Source organism: Ovis canadensis, chromosome 3 (genome assembly GCF_042477335.2).
Source record: "Ovis canadensis isolate MfBH-ARS-UI-01 breed Bighorn chromosome 3, ARS-UI_OviCan_v2, whole genome shotgun sequence".
Lineage (NCBI taxonomy): Eukaryota > Metazoa > Chordata > Mammalia > Artiodactyla > Bovidae > Ovis > Ovis canadensis.
This window is the reverse complement of record NC_091247.1, coordinates 49,104,525-49,126,477: the sequence shown is the minus strand read 5'-3', so window position 1 is coordinate 49,126,477 and position 21,953 is coordinate 49,104,525. Positions and strand designations below refer to the sequence as shown.

Below are 21,953 nucleotides of genomic sequence, written 5' to 3'. Positions count from 1 at the left end.
CTTTTGCCACATTCAAGGCAAATACACAAATTTTCACCTGTATGGCTTCTTTGATAGGTAATAAAGTCGCAGTTATGTTAAGAGGCTTTTTTCACAACTGTTGGGGTTTCTTTCCAGTGGGGCTTTCTGACATCCAATGAGGCATGCATACTGTCTGAAGCACTGTTTCACAGGGCATTAAAAAAATATCATCCTCTGATCTGAATTATCTTGGAATGAGGAGAAGTGAGCACTGCTAGAGAGCTTTCTCACATTCACCAAACTTATAAGTTTCCCACCTATATAAATTCTCTTGTGGGTTATCAGACATGATCTTGGACTGAGGTTTTCCAAAAACTCAGAGCATCTGTAAGGTTTCTCACTGGATGATTGATACGGTTCTGTAAAGACAGCTCTCTGGTCAAACCATTTCTCAAGTTCCTACAAATAAGGATTTTCTGGTCCCCAATAAAGTCTGAGCTCTGAGGAAAGTCTGAGATTTGCTTTGAGTTCTCCATCTTAAGTGAGTTCTCTTACATTGTAAATACATCTTTTTTTTTTTTTTTTAATGGCATAACAACTTATTGTCTGGTTAAGACATCTGTGAGGCTTCTGATACATGGGGAGAGCTGAGCTCAAGACCTTTCTCAGCCACATTACAGAAATATGGTTTTTCACCAATGTGGATTGTCTGATGTTGAAGAAGGGCTGAGCTCTAATGAAAGCTTTTATCACAGACACTGTATAATGTGGCTCCTCTGTCTGAGTTCTAATTTTCTGTTGGGCAACGAAGTCCATGCCTAAGAGGAAGCCACTCTCACATGCAGACCACTGATGTGGTTTCTCTTCCATGTGAATTATTTGATGCACAATAAGGTCTGAACTACAGCTGAAGCTCTTCTCATAATCAGGGCATTTAAAAGTTTGAGTGTGAGTTGCCTGGTGCCTGATGAGGTTGGCACTCCAGGTAAAACTTCTCATACATTCCAAGCATTTATACGGCTTCTCACCTGTGTGGACTCTCTGGTGTACAATAAGGTCTGATTTCTGGCCAAAGCATTTCTCACAGGCACCACACTTATAGGGCTTCTCCCCAGTATGTACTCTTTTATGAACAATGAAGGCTGACCGGTGTCAGTAACTTTTCTCACACTTATTACATTTGTAGGGTCTTTCACCAGTGTGAGTTCTCTGGTGGCTAATAAGATCGGATTTCCCACTAAAAGCGTTTTCACACTACAGACACTTAAACGGTTTCTCACCCATGTGAGTTCTTCGGTGCCTTATGAGGTTTGTACTTCGGCTGAAGCATTTATCACACTCACTACACAGATACGGTTTCTCGCCTGTATGGCTTCGCTGGTGGACAAGCAGATCAGAGCTCTGATAAAAATTCTTGCCACAGATATCACCTGTATAGATTTTTTACCTGCATGCATTCTCTGGTGTCCTGAAAGGGCTAAGTGATACCAAAAGCTCTTCTCACATTTGCTACATTTATAAGGTTTCTCATAACTGTGGATCCTCTGATGTGAAATAAGATCTGAGCTTTGGATGAAGGTTTTCTCACACATATCACATCTATAAGTTTTCTCCCCAGTGTGGGTTCTCTCACACATAATAAGAGCGAAGTTTTCACAAAAGTTTTGTCCACATTCAAGGCACTTGTATATCTGGATCATCTATTAGAGTAATCTCATGCACATGAATAAAAATCTTTCTACCCTTCTGAGGGCATACATGATATATTTTCCTTTTTGAGTTCTCTGATTATATCTCTCTTCTGAAGTGTACATTTTCTATGGCTCTCTCCTAGGGAGTTTTCCACTGGTCTTCCTGACCCATCATTTTCTTCATAGTCATTTTCTCGATAAGAACTTGAAAGATACATCTGTCTTAGGCCTTTCAGTCATGAGCAGTTTCTCTTTACAAGTTTCCAGCATCACATGCACTTGTTCTTTATGTGGTATTTACAACCCATAACAAGAAAGACTCAAGACTGTCTCCTTTTGGCTCCAAAAGGTCTCCAGTCCATAGTTATTAACAATACTCAATTCTTCCCTCTCCTGGGAGGCCGACGAGAGCTAGGAGCATCCTTGTTTGCGCAGCTGGGCAAGGGTAGCTGGGGCCAGGGCATCCAGTGTGCGATTTAAGGGCCAACAAGGCCAGCTAGCTTCCCGAGCCCTTTCAGCCTGGCTGGGAAGCCAAAATATTTCAAAATTAATTATCTTTGACTGAAATATCTAATTTTCATCAGCTTTTCTTTCAACTATTCTCCCATGAACACAGAATAAAGTATTTAAAGATGTTCAATTTTAGCATTGTTTGCAATAGAAAAACTGGGGCAGGAAAAAAGGCAGAGCACAAACTTTAAAATAATGATTTAGCCATTGAAAACAGAACATTAATTGGTTAGAATCAGGTAGGCCCAACACAGCGGATGATTGACTTCCACTAGACCTTGGGCTGCAGTATATACTCATTGCAATACATTAGTGAGCTATCTGACATACTCACCAAGGCCAACCTTAAAAGGTCAAAAAGTGGGTGGTGGCCCAGTTCCTGGAAATCCCTGATGATTCCCTAAAATAGTTGGAATAATCCTCCTACTCATTAGCCTATGAAATGACAGCCCATGAAAAATAATCACCACATATTTGGGGGATTCTAAAGGAGATCAGCCCTGGGTATTCTTTGAAAGGAATGATACTAAAGCTGAAACTCCAATACTTTGACCACCTCATGAAAAGAGTTGACTCATTGGAAAAGACTCGTACTGAGAGGGACTGGGGGCGGGAGGAAAAGGGGACAACAGAGGATGAAATGGCTAGATGGCATCACTGACTCGATGGATGTGAGTCTGAGTGAACTCTGGGAGTTGGTGATGGACAGGGAGGCCTGGCGTGCTGCGATTCATGGGGTCACAAAGAGTCGGACACGACTGAGCGACTGAACTGAACTGAGCTGAACTGACTTCTACAGTGACCCACAACCTGAGGAGTGTGTATCTCCCTGAATAAAGCACCTTTCGCTTTATTATGTCTTGCTCTTGAATTCTTCTCTGTGAGAAGTCAAGAATACCCACTTGGCCACCATCCCAGGGACTTACCTGAGTTCTATGATGCGACCATTCTTTTTCACCTCACTCTGTTTCATGCAACAAAATCTAAACAAATAACTAGAAATTAACCTAAATAATCATGAATAATTTAACTTCTGTACTCAGTATCAGTTCAGTTGATCAGTCCTATCCGACTCAACTCCCAGAGTCTACACAAACCCATGTCCATTGAGTCGATCATGCTATCCAACCATCTCATCCTCTATCATCCCCTTCTCCTCCTGCCCTCAATATTTCCCAGCATTAGGGTCTTTTCGAATGAGTCACCTCTTCGCATCAGCTGGCCAAAATATTGGAGTTTCAGCTTCAACATCAAGCCTTCCAATGAACACACAGGACTGATATTTAGAATGGACTGGTTGGATCTCCTTGCAGTCCAAGGGAATCTCAAGTGTCTTCTCCAACACCACAGATCAAAAGCATCAATTCTTTGGTGTTCAGCTTTCTTTAGAGTCCAGCTCTCACATCCATACATGACCACTGGAAAAATCATAGCCTTGATTAGAAGGACATTTGTTGGCAAAGTAATGTCTCTGCTTTTTAATATGCTGTCTAGGTTGGTCATAATGTTCCTTTCAAGGAGTAAGTGTCTTTTAATTTCATGGCTGCAATCACCATATGCAGTGATTTTGGAGCCCCCCACCAAAAAAAAAAAAAAGTCTCACTGTTTCCACTGTTCCCCCATCTATTTGCCATGAAGTGATGGGAACAGATGCCATGATCTTGGTTTACTGACTGTCGAGCTTTAAGCCAACTTTTTCACTGTCCTCTTTCACTTTCATCAAGAAGCTCTTTAGTTCTTCTTCACTTTCTGCCATAAAGGTGGTGTCATCTGCATATCTGAGGCTATTGAGATTTCTCCCAGCAATCTTGATTCCAGCTTGTGCTTCATCAAGCCCAGCATTTCTCATGATGTACTCTGCATATAAGTTAAGTAAGCAGAGTGACAATATATAGCCTTGGCATACTCCTTTCTTATTTGGAACCAGTCTGTTGTTCCATGTCCAATTATAACTGTTGCTTCCTGACCTGCAAATAGGTTTCTCAAGAGGCAGTTCAGGTGGTCTGGTATTCCCATCTCATTCAGAATTTTCCAGAGTTTATTGTGATCCACATAGTCAAAGGCTTTGGCATAGTCAATAAAGTAGAAATAGATGTTTTCTTGGAACGCTCTTGCTTTTTCGATGATCCAGCAAATGTTGACAACATGATCTCTGGTTCCTCTGCCTTTTCTAAAACCAGCTTGAAGATCTGGAAGTTCACAGTTCATGTATTGCTGAAGCCTGGCTTGGAGAATTTTGAGCATTACTCTACTAGCTTGTGAGATTAGTGTAATTGTGCAGTAGTAGTTTGAGCATTCTTTGACATTGCCCTTCTTTGGGATTGCAATGAAAACTGACCTTTTACAGTCCTGTGGCCACTCTTGAGTTTTTCCAATTTGCTAGGACAGCCCTCTACCCCCAAATCCTCTTTATTTCCTCTCTGAAGTAGCTAAATAACAGTATCTGATGCATGTTTCCTGAGTTACTTCAAAAGTTTTCCACCCTGCCAATGGCAAATGTTAACTATCAGATGACCATGAGCACTAGACCTGAGAATTGATAATATTACCCACTGTGGCATTGCCCTATAACATCACCATCAAACTTTCAGAGAATTGGGCACCAGGTGATTATAACACCCTGTGACTCCCCTCCCTCACTTTGTTTTAAAAATGTCTCTGTGGGTTTACATGTGTTCCCCATCCTGAACCCCCCATCTCCCTCCCCATCCCAAGTAAACCCATGGCTGATTCATATTAATTACGGCAAAAACCAATAGAATATTGTAAAGTAATTAGCCTCTAACTAAACAAAATAAATTTAAAAAAAAATAAAAAAAAAATATCTCTGTGAATCCCATCAATGAGCTTGGGTTTTTTGAGCATGAGTGGTTCCAGACTTCTCTTCTGGTGCCTTACAATAAATACTGCACTTTCCTTAACCTCAACCTGGTGTGAGGATCTGATCTTTATGCACACAGTTGAAATGGCCTCCAAGTTTGGTTTGGTAACAGTTCCAAGAAGGTTTAACAACAACCAGGAAAAAAAAAAAGGATTAAAAAAGCAAATAAAATGCTGTACCAGTGACCATGGATCAGATTACAGGCTCTGCTAAGGACCTCCACATACATAGTTTTTTTTTTTTTTTTTTTTTCCTGAGAAGCAACTTCAGCCTTGGACAAGTGGAGGAGATATGTTTCAGAAACCCTCTCACATTTCCAGGTTTGTAGGTAAGGACTGTAGTCAATCATCAGCCATAGTTTACAGGAGCAGCAGGCTGTTCAGACTCTCCTTACAGTGCCATCAGCTACATTTACAGAGCTAGTTGTAGGTCATAAGCACAGCATGTGGAGATAGCAGGCAGGAAGACAGGGCATGTGAAGACTGCCTTTAATAGGGCAAGCAACAGGAAGGACAGAGGAGCAAATCCAGCCAGTAGCTAGCAGAGTGATTAGTCTAAGGAAAAAACTGTATAGAAAGCAGTGGTTTCATAAAACACAAAGGGGAAAAAAAATAGAGATAAATTTGTCTTGAGCTGCCAATGGCTCTGGCACCCTTCCCAATTAATCTAATTCATTGCTCAACTAGCGACATAAATTTACATCAACCAGACCTACAGTTTAAGCTCTAAAGTAACTTTCTAATACAATGCATGTGGACTGTTACTGGTCAAGGAGAGGTCACACATCGGGGGCTTTTGAGTGAGTGAAAGTGGCTCAGTTGTGTCCGAGTTCTTTGCCACCCCATGGACTATAGCCAGGCAGGCTCCTCTGTCCATGGAGTTTTCCAGGGAATAATACTGGAGTGGGTTGCCATTTCCTTCTCCAGGGGATCTTCCCAACTCAGAAATGGAACTCATGTCTCCTGCATTACAGGTGGATTCTTTCCCACTGAGCCACCAGGGAAGCCCCCTGGGGGTTTTTAAGAGAATGAAAGAATATCTAGATGCCACATGTGCCAGTTAAAAAAAAAAAAAAAAAGAAGGAGAAGAAGAAGACAGTGAGATCAAATCTTAAAGCTAATTTTGTGCTTAAAAGAAAAATTTAAGAGAAAAAAAAATAAGCATGTTCTATAAATAAAAACAATAAAAAAGCAAAATTCTTCAAGTATCAGCTTTGTAATAATTTTCAAACAATTGTTTTTAAAAAATTGAATAGTACCAGACAGTAGTGATACCAAGCCAAACTTGGGTCCTCTCACCTACAAGCTGTAAAGTCAACCTACTAACACTGAATTATAGTGAAGGAAATCACCGCCTTTATTGCAGGGCACCAAGCAAGGAATCCAGGGAAATTAGTGCACAAAAGCACCTGAATTCCCTGATGGGTTTCAGGAGAGCATTTTTTTAAAGACCAAGTGTGGTGGGGGTTGTTCACAGGGTAGGGAATCAGCTTGTGCACAATTCTGATTTGATGGTGAGGCAATAGGGCTGTGTCACAGAGGTTAACACTATCAATCCTCAGACACCAGTATGTCTGATGCCCATGGTCATCTAGCAGTTAACTTCTTCCTTTGTTGTGGGCTTTAACATCTGTAAAACAGTTCAGGATTTGTGCATCAGATCTAGGTATTTCAGAGAGGAGTTAAAGCAGAGCATTTAGGGAAAGGGGTCTGTCACAGGCAAAACCCATAGGGTCCTGTTAGGTTACAGAATATATTTAAACTTATATGAAATGGATATAGCACTGCTTGGAGAAAACACAAAGACTAAAATAATTTTTCTTTACAGTCAAGAAAATAAAAATAAAGAAATTAAGCATTCAGTGTAAGATAGTTAAGAAAGATACATGAAATAAATGGACTATTTGCAATTTTTTTAAGGAATCTCCACACTGTTCTCCATAGTGGCTGTACTAGTTTGCATTCCCACCAACAGTGTAGGAGGGTTCCCTTTTCTCCACACCCTCTCCAGCATTTATTGCTTGCAGATTTTTGGATCGCAGCCATTCTGACTGGTGTGAAGTGGTACCTCATTGTGGTTTTGATTTGCATTTCTCTAATAATGAGTGATGCTGAGCATCTTTTCATGTGTTTGTTAGCCATCCATATGTCTTCTTTGGAGAAATATCTATTTAGTTCTTTGGCCCATTTTTTGATTGGGTCGTTTATTTTTTTGGAGTTGAGCTGCATAAGTTGCTTGTATATTTTTGAGATTAGTTGTTTGTCAGTTGCTTCATTTGCTATTATTTTCTCCCATTCCGAAGGCTGTCTTTTCACCTTGCTTATATTTTCCTTTGTTGTGCAGAAGCTTTAAATTTTAATTAGATCCCATTTGTTTATTTTTGCTTTTATTTCCAGAATTCTGGGAGGTGGATCATAGAGGATCCTGCTGTGATTTATGTCTGAGAGTGTTTTGCCTCAAAATTGCAAATAGAACTACCTTATGACCCAGCAATCCCACTGCTGGGCATACACACTGAGGAAACCAGAATTGAAAGAGACACATTTACCCCAGTGTTCATCGCAGCACTGTTTATAATAGCCAGGGCATGGACACAACCTAGATGTCCATCAGCAGATGAATGGATAAGAAAACTGTGGTACATATACACAATGGAGTATTACTCAGCCGTTAAAAAGAATTCATTTGAATCAGTTCTGATGAGATGGATGAAACTGGAGCCGATTATACAGAGTGAAGTAAGCCAGAAAGAAAAACACCAATACAGTATACTAACACATATATATGGAATTTAGAAAGATGGCAATGACGACCCTGTATGCAAGACAGGAAAAAAGACACAGATGTGTATAACGGACTTTTGAACTCAGAGGGAGAGGGAGAGGGTGGGATGATTTGGGAGAATGGCATTCTAACATGTATACTATCATGTAAGAATTGAATCGCCAGTCTATGTCTGACGCAGGATACAGCATGCTTGGGGCTGGTGCATGGGGATGACCCAGAGAGATGTTATAGGGAGGGAGGTGGGAGGGGGGTTCATGTTTGGGAACACATGTAAGAATTAAAGATTTTAAAATTAAAAAAAATAAAAAACTTAAAAAAATAAATAAATACCAAAAAAAAGAAATAAATGGATTAATAAAACAGGAAATAAAATATTTGGGGATCTAAAAACAAAAGTGAAACCTTGTAACTCATATAAGAATTTGAACCCACATGCCTGGGATTCAAACCAGGATAAAACCCATGGTCTCCCAACAGAGATGACACCTGGTTTCAGGATTTAATAATGCCCAGGTACTTGATGTCTCACTGCAGAAAAAAATCAGTGAGAAACAAAGTGACAGGTAAGCAGTGGATTTATTAAGAGAGAAATACACTTCATAAACCCAATGTCAGTCATCTCAGAAGGAGAAAGAGTGACCCCCGAATATGGAGTGGTTTATTTTTGTATGCTGAGTAATTTCATAAGCTAATGAATAGGAGGATCATTCCAACTATTTTAGGGAAAGGTGGGGATTTCCAGGAATTAGGACACAGCCAATTTTTGGCCTTTGATGATTGGCCTCAAATCTGTCATGGCACTGGTGAGTGTGTCAGTTAGCTCATTGATGTCTTACATACATGAAAGCATACTGAGGCTCAAGGTCTAGAGGAAGTTAACATGTCTGCTATCTTAAACCTACTTGGTTTTTTAAGTAAAATTTATTAAGTAAAACTTGATTTATTAAAACCTACTTGGTTTCAGTCAGTTTCTGTCATGTCCTCTGGCTGTCATTTTTTGAACATTTCTGCCCTGTTCTCTTCCCACCTATTTCAAAACTGCTTTCAAAAGGAATATATATATATATATATATATACATATATATATACATATATATATATTCCTAGTATATATATATACTAGTTCTTTAAAAAATGTTAGCAAAATTAATTAAAACACACACACAAAAAATCTGTCCAACAAAATTATAAAGTAAGAGTTGACTGAAAGAATAAAAACATAATGTAAGAATTTCAAGTTTCAATTTTGTCTCAGTACCTCTCTGAGGACTACAGTGCAGTGAAATTGCTTCTCAGATAAATCTGAAGAACATCTCTGAAGCAACAGGTGTAAAAATGAGCACCTATAGGGAACGACAGAGGATGAGATGGTTGGATGGCATCACTGACTCAATAGACATGGATTCAAGCAAGCTTCGAGAGTTGGTGATGGACAGGGAAGCCTGGCATGCTGCAGTCCATGGGGTCGCAAAGAGTCGGACACAACTGAGTGACTAAACTGAAGTGAACTGATATCTGTATCTATATTATTTTCATTAGAGGATAGTGCAGTCACGCATATATCTCAGTGAAAAGTCACTGCTAGTCATAAGACTCAGATATCTCAGTTAATGATTTCAGTGTTCTTTTTTTTGCAAAGGTGGATTTTCTTTTTCTTTTTTTTTTTTATTGTAGGACAATTGCTGTACAGTGTTGTATTGTCCTCTGCCTCCCATCAATCAGTCACAGGTATACAAATGTCCCCTCCCTCCTGAAACCCATTCCCATCTCCCACCCCAACCCACCCTTGGGGTTACCACAGAGTTGAGCTCCTGGTGTCACAAAGCAAATCTCACTTGCTATCTATTTTACATACAGTAATATACATTTTTCCATGCTGTTCTCTTAATTCATCCCACTCTCTTCTTCTCCCACTGCCTCCATACGTCTGTTCTCTATATCTGCATCTCCATGGCTGTCCTGCACACAGGTTCATCAGCACCATCTTGCTAGATTCCATATGCATGCATTATTTGATACAGCCACTGTGAAGAACTGTATGGAAATTCTTTTAAAATATAGGTCTAGAACTTACGTATGACTGAACAATTGCATTACTGGACATATACTCAGAAAATAATAACTGAAAGAGACACATGCATCACAGTGTTTGTTGCAGCACTTTTTACAATAGCTAGGACATGGAAGCAACCTAGATGTCCACTGACAGATAAATAGATGAAGAAATTGTGGTACATATACACAATTGAATATTACTCAGCTAAAAAATGGAATGCTATTCAGCTATAAAATGGAATGCATTCAAGTCAGTTCTAGTGAGGTAAATGAAACTAGAGCCTAGAATACAAAATGAAGTAAATCAGAAAGAGAAAGATTTTATGGCTTTTCTATATATAAGAGGATACAAATATCTTTGTTTATTTAAATGTTTCCTGAAATATAACTCTATGGGGGCCAGTTTTTCCAAAACACAGATTGCCGTACCCTGTTCTGTTTGTTGGTTTGTTTTCCCCTGAATTCCTTTCAGGGTGTACTATAGGTGGGTGACTGCAGTATCCAATGATTTAACCTTTTTAGAACCCAAGAGTGAGCAACTGTTTTTATTTTGCATAAGGTTATTGAATAAAAGTAGGAGAAATACATATAAAATGTGATCTATAATATGCTTCAATATAGAAAGTGCAAAGTGTAAGGGAGTGTTGGGATGGAACGGTTTACTCTATAAGCCAGTTTTTTATTTGCTTTCTTTGCTTTCATTGAAATATATTCTATCGAGATGTATTAACTGAGATATATGAATACTCATGATATGGTTGGTTATGATTTGATAAAAACAATATTAATGCAGAAGTAGCTATCATAAATTCTTCAGCTTCCTTTAATTCCAGTCGTATCACTGTAGTAGTTTTTAATTAGCAAACTAGATATATGGAGTGGCTGGAAATATAACACGAATGCATTCTACTATTGAATAAACTGTGCATAAGATTCTAACAAACACTGTAGTCTATGTACTTTGAAAATAAATCCAAGGCTTGTTGTAAGGGCCAGTAATGATACTAAAGTATTTTAGAAGCCTTACATTCATTGAAAGATTAGCTGAATCCTGCCTTTAGACCTTGCCTCAGCTGCTTCTCATGAAGCAAGCTGTGCCACCTACAGAATCAGAAGGATGATAGCTGAAACTTTCCTAATTGTATAAAACAAGTTCATCCTCTGTGTTTTTATGAAAGAATTTAGTCTTAAAACATCCAGTTATCAACTATTTCTAACTGTTGGAAGTTACAGAAACCAGAAGAGAAACTGGTACATGAACAACATTAGTTTGGGTATACTTACAGTTCACATATCTGAAATTTAGAATAGTAAAGGATTCACTATCTTATATGTCAAAAATATGAACAATAAATAAAAATAACTATGTAAATTTAAATCTAAGAAATGAGTTCAGTTTAGTTCAGTCGCTCAGTCGTGTCCGACTCTTTGCGACTCCATGAATTGCAGCATGCCAGGCCTCTCTGTCCATCACCAACTCCCAGAGTTCACTAAGACTCATGTACATCGAGTCCATGATGCCATCCAGCCATCTCATCCTCTGTCATCCCCTTCTCCTCCTGCCCGCAATTCCTCCCAGCATCAGAGTCTTTTCCAATGAGTCAACTCTTCGCATGAGGTGGCCAAAGTACTGGAGCTTCAGCTTTAGCATCATTCCTTCCAAAGAAATCCCAGGGCTGATCTCCTTCAGAATGGACTGGTTGGATCTCCTTGCAGTCCAAGGGACTCTCAAAAGTCTTCTCCAACACCACACTTCAAAAGCATCAATTCTTCAGTGCTCAGTTTTCTTCACAGTCCAACTCTCACATCCATACATGACGAATGGTAAAACCACAGCCTTGACTAGACGGACCTTAGTCAGCAAAGTAATGTCTCTGCTTTTTAATATACTATCTAGGTTGTTCACAACTTTTCTTCCAAGGAGTAAGCGTCTTTTAATTTCATGGCCGCAGTCAACATCTGCAGTGATTTTGGAGCCCCCCAAAATAGTCTGACATTGTTTCCACAGTTTCCCCATCTATTTCCCATGAAGTGATGGGACCAGATGCCATGATCTTCGTTTTCTGAATGTTGAGCTTTAAGCCAACTTTTTCACTCTCCTCTTTCACTTTCATTAAAAGGCTTGTTAGTTCCTCTTCACTTTCTGCCATAAGGGTGGTGTCATCTGCATATCTGAGGTTATTGATATTTCTTCCAGCATCTTGATTCCAGCTTGTGTTTCTTCCAGCCCAGCGTTTCTCATGATGTACTCTGCATAGAAGTTAAATAAGCAGAGTGGCAATATACAGCCTTGACACACTCCTTTTCCTATTTGGAACCAGTCTGTTGTTCCATGTCCAGTTCTAACTGTTGCTTCCTGACCTGCATACAGATTTCTCAAGAGGCAGGTCACGTGGTCTGGTATTCCCATCTCTTTCAGAATTTTCCACAGTTTATTGTGATCCACACAGTCAAATTAACCTCTATAAACTAGACAATTTCCTAAGAAGTATTCAAAGAAAAATAAACGTACAGCAAATTTTTAAATTATCTTAGATTTAGAAGTATCAAACCATTTCCAAGTGGCTTATCTGTTTCCTAGAACAAGGCTTAAAACAATACACAAATTATAAAAATATCCAGAACCCAATAAAGGAAAATTTGCATTGTTTAACATAGTGTAAGCCCTGAAATTTAACTTTTGGTTTTGAAGTGCCTAATTTGAGCTTTGATTGTTGAAGTAACCATTTCAATTAAGCTTCCACTTCAAAGAAGACTATTTGTAATAAACACATTACCAGCCACAACCCTGCTCCTGCCCTTCCACAGCCTCATTTCTTTTAGAGATTCTGCTTCATTTATATATAATATACTGATTAGAATCCCTTGATTTTTTTTCTCTTCCTGTGTTTTAAATTCCTGCTCTTATACTTTCAAATTCACCAGTAAAGAGTGGGACTTCCTTGTGGTCCAGGGGTTAAGACTCCACGCTCCCAGTGTAGGGGCACAGGTTCGATCTCTGGTCTGGGAACTAAGATCCCATGAGGCATGACCAAAAAAATAAATAGAAAGACAGCTGAGTGCAGTTAACTGGGGCTTCCCTTGTGACTCCGGTAGTAAAGAATCTACTGCAATGCAGAAGACATTAGTTTCCCCCTTAGTCAGTCTCTCCCATCAGGAAGCTTCCATAAGCCTCTTATCCTTCTCCATCAGAGGGCAGACAGACTGAAAACCACAGTCACAGAAAACCAACCAATCTGATCACATTGACCACAGCCTTGGACCACTCAATCTGATCACATGGACCACTCAATGAAACTATGAGCCATGCCATGTAAGGCCACCCAGGACAGAAGAGTCATGGTGGAAGGTTCTCACAAAACATGGTTGATGGGAGAAGGTAATGGCAAATTACTTTAGTAGTCTTGCTTTGAGAACCCCACGAACAGTATGAAAAGGCAAAAAGATAAGATACTGAAAGATGAACTCTACAGGTCGATAGGTGCCCAATATGCTACTGGAGATAGTGGAGAAATAACTCTAGAAAGACTAAAGAGATGGAGCCAAAGCACAAACAAGACCCAGTTGAGGATATGACTGGTGATGGAAGTAAAGTTTGATGCTATAAAGAGCAATATTGCATAGGAACCTGGAATGTTAAGTCCATGAATCAAGGGAAATTGGAAGTGGTCAAACAGGAGATGGCAAGAGTGAAGAACGACCTTTTAGGAAACTGTGAATAAAAATGGACTGGAATTAGTGAAATAACTCAGATGGCCATTACATCTACTACTGTTGGCAAGAATCCCTTAGAAGAAATGGCATAGCCATCGTAGTCAACAAAGAGTCTGAAAGACAGTACTTGGATATAATCTCAAATAGGACAGAATGATCTCTGTTTGTTTTCAAGGCTAACCTTTCAATATCACTGTAATTCAATTCTATGTCTCGACCAATAATGCTGAAGAAGCTGAAGTTGAACCGTCCTAGAAGACCTACAAGACCTTCAATAACTAACACCCCAAAAAGATGTCCTTTTCATTATCAGGGACTGGAATACAAAAGTAGGAAGTCAAGAAACACCTGGAGTAACAGGTACATTTGGTCTTAGAGTACAGAATCATGTACAGCAGATGTTAATAGAGTTTTGCCAAGAGAACACAATGATCATAGCAAACACCTCTTACAACAGCACAAGAGAAGACTCTACACATGGATGTCACCAGATGGCCAACACCGAAATCAGCTTGATTATATTCTTTGCAGCCAAAGATGGAGAAGCTCTATAAAGTCAGCAGAAACAAGACGGGGAGCTAACTGTGGCTCAGATCATGAACTCCTTATTGCCAAAATGAGACTTAATTTGAAGACAGTAGGGAAAACCACTAGACCATTCAGGTATGACCTAAATCAAATCCCTAATGATTATACAGTAGAAGTGATAGATAGATTCAATGGATTAGATCTGATAGACAGACTACCTGAAGAACTATGACAGAGGTTCTGGACATTGTACAGAAGGCAAGGATCAAGGCCATTCCCAAGAAAAAGAAATGAAAAAAGGCAAAAGGGTTATCTGAGGAGGCCTTACAAATGGCTGAGAAAAGAAGAGAAGCAAGAGGAAAAGGAGAAAAGGAAAGATATACCATTTGAATGCAGAGTTCCAAAGAAGAGCAAGGAGAGATAAGAAAGCCTCCTCAGTGATCAGTGCAAAGAAAAAGAGGAAAACAATAGAATGGGGAAGTCATGCAAAGATGGGCTCAATAAAGAACAGAAATGGTATGGACCTAGCAGAAGCAGAAGATATGAAGAAGAGATGGCAAGGATACACAGAACTATACAAGAAAGATCTTCATGACGCAGATAATCATGATGGTGTGATCACTCACCTAGAGCCAGACATCCTGGAATATGAAGTCGAGTGGGCCTTAGGAAGCATCACTACGAAAAAAGCTAGTGGAGGTGATGGAATTCCAGTTGAGCTCTTTCAAATCCTGAAAGATGATGCTGTGAAAGTGCTGCTGCACTCAATATGCCAGCAAATTTGGAAAACTCAGCAGTGGCCACAGGACTGGAAAAGGTCAGTTTTCATTCCAATCCCAGAGAAAGACAATGCCAAAGAATGCTCAAACTCCCACACAACTGCACTCATCTCACACAATAGCAAAGTAATGCTCAAAATTCTCCAAATTAGGTTTCAACAGTATGTGAACCTTGAACTTCCGGATATTCAAGCTGGATTTAGAAAAGCAGAGGAACCAGGGATTGAATTCCCACCTTCTGTTGCATCATCAAACTAGCAAGAGAGTTCCAGAAAAATATCTACTTCAGCTTTACTGAGAATTCCAAATCCTTACAGTGGATCACAACAAGCTGGAAAATTCTTAAAGAAATTCTTAAAGAAATTCTTAAAGAAATTCTTAAAGAAAATTCTTAAAGAAATCAGATGACTTGACCTGACTCTTGAGAAATCTGTATGCAAGTCAGGAAGCAACAGTTAGAACTGGACATGGAAGAGCAGACTGGTTCCATTCTGGAAAGGAGTATGTCAAGGCTGTATATTTAACTTATTTAACTTATATGTTAAATAAGTGTCACCCTGCTTATTTAACTTATATGCAGGGTACATCATGAGAAACACTGGGCTGGATGAAGCACAAACTGGAATCAAGATTGCTGGAAGAAACATCAATAACTTCAGCTATGCAGATACCACCACCCTGATGGCAGAAAGTGAAGAACTAAACAGCATATTGATGAAAGTGAAAGAGGAGAGTGAAAAAGTTGCCTTGAAACTCAACATTCAGAGAACTAATATCATGGCATCTGGTCCCATCACTTCGTGGCAAATAAATGAGGAAACAGTGGAAACAGTGAGAGATTTTATCTTTTTGTGTTCCAAAATCACTGCAGATGGTGACTTCAGACATGAAATTAAAAGACAATTGCTCCTTAGAAGAAAAGTTATGACCAACCTAGACAGCATATTCAAAAGCAGAGACATTACTTTGCCAACAAAGGTTTGTCTAATCAAAGCTATGGTTTTTCTGATAGTCATGTATAGATGTGAGAGTTGAACTGTAAAGAAAGCTGAGCACTGAAGTATTGATAGTTTTGAATTGAGGTGTGGAGAAGAATCTTGAGAGCCTCTTGGACTGCAAGAATATCCAACCAGTCCATCCTAAAAGAAATCAGTCCTGAACATTGAATGAAAGAACTGATGCTGAAGCTGAAACTCCAATATTTTAGCCACCTGATGGGAAGAACTGACTCCTCTGAAAAGACCCTGATGTTGGGAAAGATTGAAGGCAGGAGGAGAAGGGAATGGCAGAGGATGAGATAGTTGGATGGCATCACTAACTCAGTGAACATGAGTTTGAGTAAACTCCAGGAATTGGTGATGGACAGGGAAGCCTGGCATGCTGAAATCCATGGGATCGCTAAGAACTGAACGCAAGTGAGTAACTTAACTGAACTGAATAAAGAGTTAGCCTACAAAATCCTAGGCCCTTGCTCTTGTTCCCAATAAAAGAAAACCCCAATGCCTGTATGTGTATTCACTGGAGTTCTCTCTCTCTTTTGCCCATCTCCCCATCCCCTGGACTTCACAGTATAGCCCCAATTGTGCCATACAATTTGTAAGATTCATAAATAATAACTAATAAACTTGTTTGTGTTTTCAGATTTTCCTGATGTTTACTCCTGAGGACACCTTGGGATGGTGCAAAGGGACCAAAAGAGCAAGTCCAGTCACAACACTGGCTACTGATAGCCTGAGACCAACAGATAGCTTCTGGTCCCCAACAAAAAATCATCAGGACAATAAGGCCTATACTGAAGAGAAAAGTAAATGAATCAAAAAACACACAGAACTGATGCAGGTAATAGAATGAACTGACACAGATATCAAAGCCATTAGTACAACTGTTTCCCACATATTGAACCAGTTTGGAAGTAGTTTATCATTTTCTTAAAAATTAGATATATACCTACCATATAATCAAGACATTCCATATACAGGAAAAACAAAAACATGTATACATAAAAATCTCTGAGAACTATGCTTCCCATTAAAGTTCAAAGCAGAGTTACATAAATTTTTGAGACAGAATGCTGAACATTAAATAGCATTATTGGAAATTAGCAAAATCAAGAATTAAACTTATGAACTAGTGGATCAAAGTCATCTCCTAAGGAGCTGTAATTCTTAATTAGATTACAAAGGAGAGCTGATTAATGCAGATGCACAATACACACTAAAAGGGAGGGAGGAGGCACAAAGGTCCAAATAAAATTTTTTTATATTTAAATATTGTCTTTCTATAAAATATAAATTTTATTTCATCACATTTCAAATGTCCAGTCACAAGGTAAAGGATGCACAAATAATGGTATATGCACATGATGCAATGTTACTTAGCAATATAAAAGAATGATCTATTGATACAAAAAAAGACAAGAATAAATTGCAACATGAAATATGCCAAGTGAAAGAAACCAGATGAACAGAGTACATACTAAATGATTCACTGATATAAAACTCTACAAAATTCAAACTAAACTATAGTGACGATGAGAAGATCAATTATCACCTGAGGATTGAGATGAGAGGAGCTGGTAGTAGGCTGGAAGGACACTTTGGAAAGTGATGGGAATTTTCTTTACCTTTATTGTGATTACTATTTAGGTAATATATATACATGTATAGGCAATGGACATGAACTTGGGCAAACTCCGGGAGGTCATGAGGGACAGGGAAGCCTGGCATGCTACAATCGATTGAATGGTAAAGAGTTGAACAAGACTTAGTGACTGAACAGCAACAAACGTGTGTGTTGTTAACACGTTATTAAATGCTAAAGTGTATGATAAACAAAATCTGAAAATGATTATAATGTTCATCTGCAGGGTAATACATAAACACAGCTCTTATTATGTATCAATGTATACCTCAAAAAGCTATTTAAAAATACAAAGAAATGCTGATTTTATTAGCCTCAACCACCAATTTTCCAAAGTATACATAATGTCTGTTCTACTTTAAATGTACGCCAGCATAGAAAATGACTTTTTCCCCAAATATGTATACCAAATGATTCTTACTTTGTAAATAGCATAGAACATATAAAACATAGTTTTGCATTTATAAATTATAAGTAAAAACATTTCTGAATAAACTTAAAAGTAAATCCAATAAAATCAGGAAAGCAATCACAATTGGTTTTCATTATACTATTAGATAACATGCTGCTGCTGCTGCTAAGTCGCTTCAGTCGTGTCCAACTCTGTGTGACCCCATAGACGGCAGCCCACCAGGCTCCTCCGTCCCTGGGATTCTCCAGGCAAGAACACAGGAGTGGGTTGCCATTTCCTTCTCCAATGCATGAAAGTGAAAATTGAAAGTGAAGTCGCTCAGTCGTGTCTGACTCTTAGTGACCCCATGGACTGCAGCCTACCAGGCTCCTCCATCCATGGGATTTTCCAGGCAAGAGTACTGGAGTGGGTTGCCATAATTCTACACCAATTACTGAAAGTTAAGGGTGAAATGAAAGAATGAAATGAAAGTCAGTCACTCGTGTCCGACTCTTTGTCTCTCCATGGACTATAGGGTCCACGGAATTCTCCAGGCCAGAATACTAGAGTGGGTAGCTTTTCCCTTCTCCAGGGGATCTTCCCAACCCAGGGATTGAACTGCAGGATTGGTCTCCTGCATTGCACGCAGATTCTTTACCAACTGAGCTATGAGAGAAGGCCATATGTAATATAACTCTGCATCAATTATTGAATAATTAAATCATCTAAGAATCTAATTAAATCATATGCATCATTTAATAAGATAACACACACAAGGAGAAAAAGATCACTATTTTCAAATGACTATTTCTGAGAAAAACATTGAAATACTTAGAAAATCTATATAAAAATAGGTTATTTTCATGATATCTGGTTGAAAAGTTACTATATATTACATTTCTATAATTATCAGTTAAAAATGAAAGATGTACAATTTTTATTTCACAATGCTAAAGAATATAAAATATCTGAGAATAAATTTAACATGTAATACTGCTACTGCTGCTGAGTCACTTCAGTCGTATCCGACTCTGTGTGACCCCATAGATGGGAGCCCACCAGGCTCCCCCGTCCCTGGGATTCTCCAAGTAAGAACACTGGAGTGGGTTGCCATTTCCTTCTCCAAACATATAATAAGTCATTCTTATATCAAGAAAACATTAGACTCCACTGAAGTTGTGTATGAGCACATAAATATTAACATTAAGGAAAAATATTACTTGCTTTGTGATAGGATAATTCAGTTCTATCAGATGTAAATGGTCTCCTTATTTCTTTAAGAACTTTGAATTATCTATTTTATATTTAAAAGTTGTCCTTTGCAGTTTTTCAAACTTCATTTCCTAACTTTAACATCATTGTGTTACTTTTAAAACAGTCACTGTCTGTACAGTTAGCTTCTATTTTCAGTAATTTCTTAATCAGTTTTAGGAGAGATAAGAAAAATGACGAGAGATTATGTGTTGCTTCTTTGTTTTTTAAGGAATTCATTCCATTATAAAGGCTACTCATGACAATATAGAAGTACCTGCCATTTGAAAGACTCCTGTGGGCGTGTGGAGGGAAACCTGTGCAACTTTACCCAGGGTTTTCTGTAAGAAAGTTTATGAAATTCTAGGAAGATCTTTGTGTTGAATTTATGTGTCAAGAGACCAGCTTCTTAGAAGTATCTAGGTCTCCTTCTTATGACCTAAGTTGCAGTGTCCTGGAATATTAAATGATGCATGCTAAGAATGAGCTGCTTCCCTGATGGCTCAGACAGTAAAGCATCTGCCTACAATATGGGAGATCCGGGTTCAATCCTTGGGCTGGGAAAATCTCCTGGAGAAGAAAATGGTAACCCATTTCAGTATTCTTGCCTGCAAAAATCCCATGGATGGAGGAACCTGGTAGGCTACAGTCCATGGGTTCGCAAAGAGTCAGAGATAGCTGAACAACTTCACTATCACTATCATTATGCTAGAATGGCTTTTATTTCTTACCATTAGCTTTCAGCAATCAAGTCAACATTATATGTCTGTCTCATTAGCATCTCTGTGTTTTCTCCACTTTGGTCTTCCAGTCAAATATGTAAGAAGTACTTATCAGACATTATAGCATAGTCCATTAAAAGTTTTCAAACCTTATAAATTAGCAATTTATATGCTCCTGTATTTGAGCAAGAATCAGTTCAGTTCAGTTCCGTTGCTCACTCATGTTTGACTATTTGTGACCCCAGGGACTACAGCATACCAGGCTTCTCTGTCCATCACCAACTCCCAGAGTCTACTCAGACTCATGTCCATCAAGTCAGTGATGCCACCCAACCATCTCACTCTCTGTCATTCCATTCTCCTCCCTCCCACCTTCAACCTTTCCCAGGGTGAGCATCTTTTCCAAGGATCAGTTCTTCACACCAGGTGGCCAAAGTACTGGAGTTTCAGCTTCAGCATGAGTCCCTCCAATGAATATTGAGGACTGATTTCCTTTAGGATGGACTGGTTGGATCTCCTTACAGTCCAAGTGACTCTCAAGAGTCTTTTTCAACACCACAGTATAAAAGCATCAATTCTTTGATGCTCAGCTTTCCTTATAGCCCAACTCACATTCATACATGACTACAGGAAAAACCATAGTTTTGACTAGACAGATCTTTGTTGGCAAAGTAATATCTCTGCTTTTTAATAATGCTGTTTAGGTTGGTCATAGCTTTTCTTCCAAGGAGAAAGTATCTTTTAATTTCATGGCTTTAGTCAAAATCAGCAGTGATTTTGGAGCACAGGAAAATAAAGTCTCTCACTATTTCCACTGTTTCCCCATCTATTTGCCATGAAGTGATGGGACTATGGGAAGTGACTATGCCAAAGCCTTTGACTATGTGGATCACAATAAACTGTGGAAAATTCTGAAAGAGATGGGACTACTAGACCACCTGACCTGCCTCTTGAGAAATCTGTATGCAGGTCAGGAAGCAACAGCTAGAACTAGACGTGGAACAACAGACTGGTTTCAAATAGGAAAGGAGTACGTCAAGGTTGTATATTGTCACTCTGCTTATTTAACTTCTATGCAGAGTACATCATGAGAAACGCTGGTCTGGAAGAAGCACAAGCTGGAATCAAGATTGCCGGGAGAAATATCAATAACCTCAGATATGTAGATGACACCACTCTTATGGCAGAAAGTGAAGAGGAACTAAAAAGCCTCTTGATGAAAGTGAAAGAGGAGAGTGAAAAAGTTGGCTTAAAAGTCAACATTCAGAAAACGAAGATCATGGCATCTGGTCCCATCACTTCATGGAAAATAGATGGGGAAACAGTGGAAACAGTGTCAGACTTTATTTTTTGGGGCTCCAAAATCACTGCAGATGGTGATTGCAGCCATGAAATTAAAAGACGCTTACTCCTTGGAAGAAAAGTTATGACCAACCTAGATAGCATATTCAAAAGCAGAGACATTACTTTGCCGACTAAGGTCCATCTAGTCAAGGCTATGGTTTTACCTGTGGTCATGTATGGATGTGAGAGTTGGACTGTGAAGAAGGCTGAGCACCGAATAATTGATGCTTTTGAACTGTGGTATTAGAGAAGACTCTTGAGAGTCCCTTGGACTGTAGGGAGATGCAACCAATCCATTCTGAAGGAGATCAGCCCTGGGATTTCTTTGGAAGGAATGATGCTAAAGCTGAAACTCCAGTACTTTGGCCACCTCATGTGAAGAATTGACTCATTGGAAAAGACTCTGATCCTGGGAATGATTGGGGGCAGGAGGAGAAGGGGATGGCAGAGGATGAGATGGCTGGATGGCATCACGGACTCAATGGACATGAATCTGAGTGAACTCCAGGAGTTGGTGATTGACAGGGAGGCCTGGTGTGCTGTGATTCATAGGTTCACAAAGAGTCAGACATGACTGAGCAACTGAACTGAACTGAACTGAACTGAACTGAATTGATGGGAGTAGATGCCATGATCTTTGTTTTCTGAATGTTGCATTTTAAGCCAGCTTTTTCATGCTCCTCTTTCACTTTTGTCAAG

At 39.1% G+C, this 21,953-nt stretch overlaps 1 pseudogene; it reads right to left on the bottom strand.

Annotated features, from left to right (window-relative positions):
• Positions 1–571: 571 nt before the first annotated feature.
• LOC138438094 (zinc finger protein 322-like) lies at positions 572–2,170 on the bottom strand (annotated as a pseudogene).
• Between the last annotated feature and the right edge of the window lie 19,783 nt (positions 2,171–21,953).